This window comes from Helianthus annuus, chromosome 16 (assembly GCF_002127325.2).
Source record: "Helianthus annuus cultivar XRQ/B chromosome 16, HanXRQr2.0-SUNRISE, whole genome shotgun sequence".
Classification (NCBI taxonomy): Eukaryota; Viridiplantae; Streptophyta; class Magnoliopsida; order Asterales; family Asteraceae; genus Helianthus; species Helianthus annuus.
This window is the reverse complement of record NC_035448.2, coordinates 33,462,186-33,473,492: the sequence shown is the minus strand read 5'-3', so window position 1 is coordinate 33,473,492 and position 11,307 is coordinate 33,462,186. Positions and strand designations below refer to the sequence as shown.

General features: G+C 36.3%; 1 protein-coding gene across 1 annotated transcript in view; it reads left to right on the top strand.

Moving 5' to 3' along the window:
* The window catches only part of LOC110917420 (abscisic acid and environmental stress-inducible protein), a 1,118-nt gene extending 1,100 nt beyond the window's left edge, over window positions 1-18 (top strand). The window contains exon 2 of the mRNA XM_022161983.2: window positions 1-18. This exon is cut by the window's left edge and continues 657 nt beyond it. The gene's annotated coding sequence lies outside the window, so the exon portion shown is untranslated.
* Window positions 19-11,307: the final 11,289 nt, after the last annotated feature.

Here is an 11,307-nt window from a genome sequence, read left to right as displayed (position 1 = left end):
ACTTTTACTCCAACTTTATATCATATCCTTATAACCAATGCCTTCACCATTTTTTAACCATGGTTGTAAAACAAGGTCTCTAAGGTCGAGTACTCCTCGAGTAGTCGCTACAAGGTAGGCTGTCGAGGCGACTTTCTTCAATTCCGCCTAGTTACTCGGAATCGATCAAACGCGGTCAACCTCAGCCAGAATAGGATCTAGTAAGTCAACTCGAGCCAAGTTTGACTTAAAAAAGAATAAAATATAATTTCTATGTCTATCATATTAAAGAATGAATATCATTTTCACGTATTTTGGTATAAATATTAGTAAATTTATGTTATATAACATATATTTAATATCTGAAAACTAATTTCTTTATAATTTAACATATCCGAGTACTCCTTGAGTACTCTCAGCCTAGGTCGAGTACTCTCAACTCCTCGGCCGACCGACTAGAGAGCGCCTAGCGGCTTTTGCAACCATGTTTTTAACAATGGTATTTTATAGAATTGACTATCAAGTAAAGATAGAGTAAAGAAAACAAACAATTACATGTTCATGAGTCGGGTTTTTTTTAACCAATCCACCGAATACAAATTAGAGTTAATTATACAGTGGTTTATAGCTAGTTTCGCCTTAGATATTAACTTTTTAACAGGTTTAGGTTTTATGGTTTCAATTTTGTAACACATTTGGGTACTAACACCAAACTTAGTTAATTTTTATGTTAAATTTCAGTAAAATGACTAAAATACCCTTCTATTTTAAAAGAACCATGTATGTCATTACTCTATTTTTACTTCCAAGGACCATTTGTGGATTGAAATAATACAAATTAAACTTCAATTTGGGGAAATGTTTGAGAAACGCAAACATCGCCAGAATGTTGAACCGAAATGCATCCGGTTGAATTCTTGAGATTGATTCGATTTGAATCGTAATTGTGTTTGATAACATTCCAATTATTCGTTCGATTTGAAGTTTTTGATTATTATTAGGTATCACATCAAGAAAACAAAGCAATAGCCGCGACAAATGTCGCCGTTAAAAGGTATGATCTGTGCCGCTATTGTTAATAGCGGCGACATGTCGTCGCTAAAGGTTGGCCAGTAAAGGCCCTCTTGTCATCCTAAAATCGCATAAAACGTAATACTTAACATCCTAAAATCGCATAAAACGTAATACTGAACATCCTAAAATCGCATAAAACGTTTAATCCATACAATAACATCCTAAAATAACATCTGAAAACTACAAGATAGTTGTCATTTGTCGATAATACTTAATAGTCATCGTCATCCTCATCGTCCTTGTCAAAAATGTCATCATCGTCGTTTGCGGCTCGCTTTCCCTTCGAAGTAAGATAGGAATCGAGTTGATTTAAAAATGTCGGGGTTTAGAACAAACTCGAAACATATTCCTACATTAATACATATCAAAACCTATATTAGCATTTAATATACTACCAACATATATTTACCAAAGTAACATGCGTTTGCCAAATTAACATGCGCTCATTGATACTTGTATAACTTTTTAAAGTAAACGGATAATTGTATATTTCCCCTTAAAAAAGACTCTTAATTGCATATTTCTCCAAACCTAAATTAAAATTTCATATTTCTCCATCTCTATTAAAATGTCTATTTTACCCTTTCAAAATTAAATCATCTATATCAGAATTCCAGGTTTAAAACACTCAAAACTATTGAGACTCTTCAATTTCTCATGTTCCACTCGAGCTTCTCTCTATCTCGTTGTCAAACACAACCACAATAGTAAGTATAGCCCAAACATAATCATAAACAATTATGGTTTTATGTTGATATATATTTGGTTTTGGCAATGGTACTTAAAAGCTCAGACCTCCTGAGAGACTTTGACCTTTGCTATTCAAGTGTAGACGGTGATTGAAGATTTTTAGGCATTGAAAGTCAATAGCTTTCGTTTTTTTACAGTAGGTTTAACAATTAGCATTGAAAGTCAATCACAATCATATGGTTAATAAAGATGGAAAGTCTACTACTGATAATGGTTACAATTGTTGAATAAAAATGGAACGGGTGAAACATGATGAAAATATATTGCGTTAATATGGGTAAAGAAATGGAACACCTCAATAACGGAACAATAATGGAACGTGTTAATTTAGATGATTATCGCTCGTATTTTTTATGATTCTTAATCTAGTTCGTGATAGACGGACAATAATAAAAAACGCAAAAAAAAAAAAGAACTTAGTAAAGACGAAAGAAAGGGAAAAAACTAACTAGCGAAAGTAACAAAGAAAAAGACTCAAAACCTAGTTAAAATGGGTAAATATGCAATTTTTAAGTTTTAGTAAGATGAAGGGTAAAATAGTCATTATATAATGTATTTTAAATAAAATAAAACAAAATGGGTAAATTTGCAATTTAGTTAGTTAAGGAAGGGGATATATGCAATTTAAATTTTAGATTGGGTAAATATGCAATTAAGATGTTTTAAAGGGGAAATATGCAATTGTATAGTTTACCTCAGAAAAGGGTTGTGGAGTTGGAGGTTACGCACCAAACACATTCAATGGCATATTGGAAGAAGGTTTATTCCCAATCCCCCGCATCCATCCTCGTCGAACACCAAACACATTTTGAAACACGGTAACCTCATTTGGCGGTTGAGAACCATCGCCTTCTTCGTCATATTCATTTCCGCCCATAATCTCGCGTTCTAAATTAAGTTATATTTTACAGAGGTGATTATATATATATATATATATATATATATATATATATATATATATATATATATATATATATATATATATATATATATATATATATATATATATATATATATATATATATATTACAGAGAATTATACTTTAGACAGATACTTATAAAAAGGTTGTGGTGGCCGTGGAGGGCATGGCAAAGGTGGTGGTGGTGAAGAGGCAACTGCTTACAAAAAAACTCAAAACTGATGAATCATATATAATTTCATGAGTCGAGTATTATAAGAATGTTTTATCTTTCATCATCAGTACGTAATCCTTATATATGTAACAATTGGCATGACTCCTTGTATGTGTATAATAAGTTAATAAGAGTGTACTTTTGAATCCAACTTTATATAATAACAACGGGATTTTATAGAATTGACTATCAAGTAAAGATAGAGTTAAAGAGAATAAACAATTACGTGTTCAATGAGTGGGTTTTTTTAACCAATCCACCCAATACAAATTAGAGTTAATTATACAGATGGACCATGTGGTTTATATCTAGTTTTGCCTTAAGTACTAACTTTTTTTTATCAGGTTCAGCATTTATGGTTTCAATTTTGTAACACCTTTTGGTACTAACACCAAACTTAGTTAATTTTTATGTTAAATTTTAGTAAAATGACTAAATACCCTTCTATAATAAAGGGACTATATATGTCATTACTCTATTTTTACTTCCAAGGACCATTTATGGATCAAAATAATACAAATTAAACTTCAATTTGGGGAAATGTTTGAGAAACGCAAACATCGCCGGAATGTTGAACCGGAACGCATCCGGTTGAATTCTTGAGATTCATTTGATCTGAGTCGTAATTGTGTTTGATAACTGTCGCGGCTCCCGACCCTACCCTGGACGGAGTCGGGGGCCGCGGGCAGATTTCAGTGGTACCCGTGGTATTTAATTTATGCGACAGCGGAAGTCTTTTAACTACAGGATCTTTTAACCGGAAAATGCTCGTTTAATATATTACACAAAGTTTTAAGGGATAAATCCCATAATTTATAATAAGTTGATTTCACAAAGAAATCTTTATTTTTCAAAACGCGTTTTATTGGTTTATTTACACTGAGCCACTTCTTGAGCTTGATAGTGCTTTATTGCACCTTTCCTGGATCACACAGATCACCTGAAACATGTTTGAAAAAGGTTTTGTCAGCGGGGAAATACTGAGTGAATCATTCTATTTTCTAAAACAACCCGTTAGTTATAAATTTACAGTATTAAGAGCGATTACAATGTTTCTATCAACCAATTATCAAGAATGGGTATTTGTCACTCGACCGGATCTGTGACTGTGGTCATACCACTATTGGGTCCCGTCGCCCCAATAGTGACGGTTTACTCACACAGAGTAATAATCACTCAGATAGAGTAATACTCACTCACATAGAGTGATAGAAATAGTAATGTGCACAATACCCCACATACCAGCTGTAATTTGGTGATTACAAAGACTTAATCCCTGTAATTATAACCTTGAAATAATTTGAGGTATTGTAATACTTACTCACAAACTGTGAGAAAACAATTTAAAAAGAAGAATGACTCACTTTGCAGATTAACGAGCAATAGATATAAGCCTACTGATTAGCCTTGATTAACCTAAATTAATACAATGCCCACACAGGCAGGTTAGTAACTAATACAGCAGTTACGTCAATTCACGAGATTAAACCCTCACAACGATTAATCAGTGCGATACTCGATAATTCAATCGGATTCACAACGAATAACAGAGCATAGTCCGAATTCGAACAGCACTCTAATATTCAAGTCGAAATCACGACGAATAATCAAAGTACTAGCTCCATTGAGCAGCACCTGGATTACCGTTGGATAGTTATAATCGATCGGACGTTGAATCGTAATAGCGATCGAGTTATTACCCTGATTGCGGCAGCACTTCGTGATCGGTGTGTGTTTTGTGTGAACGATATTCGCTATAACTCAATGGTTACAGAGAATTTGGACGTCAAATTACCACCAAAGTTCAAGTGCCACTGCCCCCTATTTATATCTGAAAATTGCGTTCCCTCGCGTGTCGCGACAGGGAAACCTGGTCCTGTCGCGTGGCGCGACGGGTAACAATTTAGGCTAGGGTAGGTTCGTGTCCCAGTAGCTTGGATGAGTTGTTAATCAAACGAAATTTTACTTCTCCAGCAAGTTTTAGAGGATAAACATCACTAGGGTTTAACCCCCCTGAGTTTTAGGGGCCCTTATCCTGATTCCGATTGTTATGAAAATTTTTAGGGTTTATGCGGAATCACTTGGAGTTCTCAATTAGGGTTTCCTTAATAGCTAATTACCACCCTAATTATGGATTTTAGTGGCAGTTGTTACATCCTCCCCACCTTGAGAAAAATCTCGTCCTCGAGATTTATGGGAATAAATGAGGATATTTGCGCTTTATTTCTGATTCTAGCTCCCAATTGTATTCTGGTCCTCTCCTGGAATTCCATTTGACTTTAACCAACACCAGTCGTTTGTGTTTGAGAAATTTGACTTTTCTATCTTCGATCTGTAGTGGTTTCTCTATAAACTTCAACTTTTCGTTCACCTCTACATCTTGAAGAGGTACTACCAGGGACTCATCTGATATACATTTCTTGAGATTGGATACATGAAATACATCATGTACTCCAGCTAACTCTTCTGGTAGTTGTAAACGATAAGCAACTGGTCCTATTCGTTAGCTTATTGGAAATGGTCCTACGTATCTGGGACTCAGCTTTCCTTTCTTACCGAATCGTACTACTCCTTTCCAAGGAGAAACTTTTAAAAGTACTTTATCTCCGACTTGAAATTCTAAAGGCTTGCGACGATTGTCTGCATAGCTTTTCTGACGATCTCGAGCTGTTTTTAATCTTTCCTTGATCTGAGTTATCTTGTCAGTAGTTTCTTGTACAATTTCAGGACCTGATAATTGACTTTCTCCTATTTCTGCCCAACATACTGGGGTTCTGCACTTGCGTCCATACAGTGCTTCGAATGGTGCAGCTTCGATGCTTGAATGATAACTATTGTTATAGGAGAATTCAATTAATGGCAAATGGTTATCCCAATTACCACCAAAGTCAATTACACATGCTCGGAGCATGTCTTCTAGAGTTTGTATTGTCCTTTCACTTTGTCCGTCTGTTTGTGGATGATAAGCAGTACTTAGATTTAGTCGAGTTCCCATTGCTTTCTGAAAACTTGTCCAGAAATGAGATGTAAAACGACTATCTCTATCCGATACAATGGAGAGCGGGACTCCATGTAGGGATACTACTTCGTCCACATACAGTTGTGCTAACCTTTCCATGCTAAAGGTTTCTTTTATTGGTAGGAAATGAGCTGATTTGGTTAATCGGTCTACGATTACCCAAATCGCATCATTACCTCTTTTGGTTTTGGGTAATTTTGTAACAAAATCCATTGTTATGAGTTCCCATTTCCATACAGGCATTTCTAACTGTTGTAGTAGTCCTGAAGGTTTCTGGTGTTCAGCTTTAACTTGTGAACAAGTTAAGCACTTGGATACGTATTCGGCTATATCCTTTTTCATTCCTATCCACCAGAAATTATTCCTTAAATCTTGGTACATTTTATTATTTCCTGGGTGCATGGTATACCTAGATTTATGAGCTTCTTCTAAAATCTTATTTCTTAACTCTCCTTGCTTAGGTACCCAAATTCGTTTCTTATGGAATTTCCAAATTCCATCATTTCCTTGTTCTAGTTCTTTTAGGTAACCTTTCATTCCTTCAGCATCATCTTTGATTGCTGTTTTCTGAACTTCTTTTATTTGTGCTATTAAATCTACTTGTAGATTTATCCTTAGAGCACGGACTCGTTTCTGTTTCTCATGGTACTTACGACTTAAGGCATCTGCAACTACATTTGCCTTTCCTTCGTGATATTGAATATCACAGTCGTAGTCGCTCAGCATCTCCATCCATCTTCTTTGCCTCATGTTTAACTCTTTTTGCCCAAATATATATCTTAAGCTTTTATGATCTGTATAAACAGTAAACTTACTTCCATACAGATAATGTCTCCATATCTTAAGGGCAAAAATTATGGCTCCTAATTCTAAATCATGAGTCATATAATTTTCTTCGTGCTTTTTCAATTGTCTCGAAGCATACGCAATTACCTTCTTGCGTTGCATTAACACACATCCATAGCCTAATTTTGAAGCATCACAATATACTTCAAAGTCTTCTGTTCCTTCGGGTAAAGCTAAGATTGGTGCATTCGTCAATCTATGCTTTAAAATCTTAAAGGCTTCTTCTTGTCTAGGTCCCCATTCAAACTTAGCAGCTTTACAGGTTAACTTAGTTAATGGTATGGCTATCTTAGAAAAATCTTTGATAAATCGTCTATAGTATCCAGCTAAGCCTAGAAAACTTCTTATCTCCATAGCTGTTTGTGGGACTTTCCACTTTGTGATTGCCTCTATCTTAGCAGGATCTACATGGATACCTTCATGATTTACCACATGACCTAAGAATTGTACTTCTTGCAGCCAAAATTCACACTTCGAGAATTTGGCATAAAGCCTTTCTTTTCTTAACAAAGTTAAGAGTGCATGCAAGTGTTCACAATGTTCTTTTTGGCTTTTGGAATAAATAAGTATATCGTCGATGAAAACGATCACAAATTTATCTAAGCATGGTTTACAGATTCGGTTCATCATGTCCATGAATGCTGCTGGGGCATTCGTTAATCCAAAGGGCATGACTGTAAACTCATAATGACCATACCTAGTTCTAAAGGCAGTTTTAGGTATGTCTTCTTCTTGTACTTTCAACTGATGATATCCAGATCTTAAATCTATCTTAGAGAAATACCTAGCTCCTTGCAATTGATCAAAAAGATCATCAATCCTAGGTAGTGGGTATCGATTCTTAATCGTAACCTTATTCAATTCTCTATAATCGATACACATTCTCATTGATCCATCTTTCTTTTTCACAAACAGTACTGGTGCACCCCAAGGGGATGAACTTGGTTGTATGAATCCTTTGCTTAGTAATTCATCTAATTGCTTTTTCAATTCTAGCATTTCGGTAGGTGCTAATCTATATGGTGCTTTAGCTATTGGTGCAGTACCTGGAATTAAATGGATTCTAAATTCTACTTCTCTATCAGGTGGTAATCCAGGTAATTCTTCTGGAAAAACGTCTGGGTATTCTGAGACTACGGGGATGTCCTGAAGTTCTTTATCTTTAGTGTTAATGATTACGGAAATCATATACACCATTTCCTGTTTTCTTGAATAGCTAGCCAATTTCATTACTGATATGAATTTCAATGGCTTTCGAGGTTTATTTCCAGTAATCGAAATTACTTCTCCTGTAGGGGTTTGAATTTCTACTGCATTTTTGTCACATAGGATTCGTGCATGGTTGGCTATTAACCAATCCATTCCTAATACTACATCGAATCCAGCTAAATTCATTGGTAACAGATTTGCAGAAAACTTATGGCCTAATAATTCTATTTTTCCTTCTTGCCAGATTTTATCTATGTTCACAGAATTTCCTTCTGCGGTTTCAACTGTGAAAATTTGCCTAAGAGTGGTTAATTGTAACTTAAGAGCTTGACAAAATGAAGTATTAATAAAACTTTGGTTCGCACCAGAGTCAAATAATACTTTTGCAAATACGTCATGTACTAGGAACGTACCGGCTATCACATCTGGAATGAGTTCGGCCTCTTGAGTGGTCAGCTGGAATGCCCGCGCATATCTCTTGGTTGCTCCTTCAGCTGGTTTGGTTTGGTTGGCTACAGGTTTAGCTAATTTAGGACATTCAAATTGGAAATGACCTCTTTCTTTGCAATTATAGCAAATTCTTGTTTTCTTCCTGCAGTCTTCTTCCCGATGTCCTTTGGTCTTGCAAAAATTGCAAACCATGTTGCATTGTCCATAATGCTTCTTTTTGCAAGTTTTGCAGAAAGGAGGTGATGAGGATTGCCCTGTTCCTCTTTTCTTGATATTACCCATACGAAATCCTTGGGTAATATTTTGAGCTAATTCCTTCTTACGATCTTCCTCTCTTGTGCGTACCAACTCATCCGTCAGGGTATTAGCTAATTCTACCGCATCGTCAATGGTACGAGGTCTCGTAGCTTTAACGATGTTTCGGATTTCACTAATTAACCCCCAGATGTAACGAGAAATGAGTACCAGTTCTGGCGAAGCCAGTGTTGGCACTACCCTTGCGTATTCAAAGAATGTCGAAGTATAACCTCGGCAATCTACACCTAACATACGATGACTCAGGAACTTGTTTGCCATTTGTTCCTTCTCGTATTCGGGACAGAATTTTCTTTCTACAAAACTCTTAAATTCTTCCCAATTCATTGCATAGGCTACCCTTCTTCCTTTTGCCTGGAGGATCATGTTCCACCATTCGAGTGCTCCTTCTTTGAACAGATTTGATGCATACATCACTTGATCCTCTTTAGCACATTTGCTTATTGCAATTACTGCCTCGGTTTTCTCTAACCAACGCAGTGTTGCAGTTGCCCCTTCATTACCTGCAAATTCTGCGGGTTTGCAAGCAAGAAATTCCTTGTAAGTGCAACCAGGCGTTGCAGCTTTTATTCTCTTAGGGAGTGGGGCCTGTTGCGGATCATGATTACCGCCTCCATTTATGCTGTTACTGCCGTTATCTTCTGGAATACGTTTACTAGGAATTAATTGTGGTTCGGCAGGTTTCTGAACAACAACTACAATTTCTGGAATAGCATTGGCTATCCCTTGGGCGATAAAGTGCTCAATATCTTGTCGGGTTATATATTGATCTTCCTGTTCTTGCTCAGATTGATTTACTTCATTAATTGGTTCATTGTTAGCGTTTTCTATCTGCTAATTAGTACGAATTATTAGTGTCTAACTTAATAACAAATTTAGCACAGATGAACATATAAATTACTACAACATACAAACATAACCAAAATTGTCGATTTCTCGACTGTCATTTTGTTATTGTATATTGTATATGCATCCGTACACACCATATCCTACAAGGTTTTATTGCCCATTTTACAGAATCAGTTTTTACTATATTAGTTATAATACAGACAAACTTTTCCAGCCCTTCCTATCTTTTGGTCCACTGGCAGTTTTAGTAACGACGCTCCTTCTCGTCGTACTTCCAAGAGATCTGCTCCCCCATTTCCCGAATCCTATTCCCGGTGCCTATCAGTTCTTCACCGAACTGACGTAACTCAGCTAAATTTTCATAGCTCATCGGCGGATTAGGGATAGATTCTGGATCAAACTGTGGGAGAAAACTATAGGGACTATTAACTATGTTTTGGAATTGCCAGTCATTAGTCCACCATTCCTCCATTTGGCCTAATGGTCTGGTGTGAACTAGTGGGTCTGAGATAGCTGGTCCTAGGTTTAGTGGAAATTGGGCTGTAACAGGATAAGAGAAAAGATTATCATTGATAGGCTCTAGAACATCACAGTTATCCAGTAGGCGGTCTATTTCGTCCTGGAACGTGATTTCCTCAGACTGTTTAGAGCTTTCGCCAATTTCTATTCCCTTTTGCTTAAGATCTATTCCTATTTCCTTTTCTGGTGGTTTCGAACTTTCTCCAGTTTCTATTTCTTTTCCCTTGTTCATGCTCACAGGATTTTCTATTTTAGGAAGTCTCCTAGTAGTTGGCTTCCTACGGCGTACTTTCCTCCACCCCACGTATCTTCTTTTCTTTTTAGGTTTGGCTTTTTCCAGCGGTGGAGCTTTGAATTCCACAGGTTCTTCTATGTCAGCAATGTAACCAGTAAAGTCGTGAGAGACTTCGATAGGCACTGGATATAAGTTGAGATTCTGGAATGCTTCCGACATCTCATTCATGCTGCATAGTATATATGCAAAATACAAGAATGCAATGTTAAAACTTTGGAACAAAGTTTAACAAACAAACACTGAAGTTTTATTGCATACCAATTTATACAAAGGACAACAAAAATAAACACACTAGGACTTTATTTATTTACTGGATTGTAATTTCTCTTACTAGACCCAACTTATCGGATATTTAGAAATTGGCATTTTCTGCTACAGTAGCTAGCATATAGAGATTTGCCCATTTCTTGTCTAATTTATCTTCCCAAGGTGTACTATTACCCAACTCTTGGACTTCTGGGTTAAACCTAACTCTCTTGGTTCGGGGTTTCTTTTTCTCCTGACTCTTTTTAAGTATCGAATCCCTTTTCTCTGGGGAAAGAGGATTTTCATAGTTTGCCTTGCGGACAAAGATTCCTTCTTCTAAATTTACTGGGTTTTTAGAAGAAGATGCAACATCTAGTTTGTGGTAGATAGCAGACAGCTTTTGTTTACCCATACTGTAACTATCAAATAATCAGTTAAAACAAATAATCACAGAATGATAACTAATAGGATTAAGTATTTTGTTAAATACTTAATTCCGTAATAGGCTTAAATCAGTGGCTCGATCAGTGGCCCAATAGTTATTAATTATTAGCTCTGATACAACCTTCTGTCGCGGCTCCCGACCCTACCCTGGACGGAGTCGGGGGCCGCAGGCAGATTT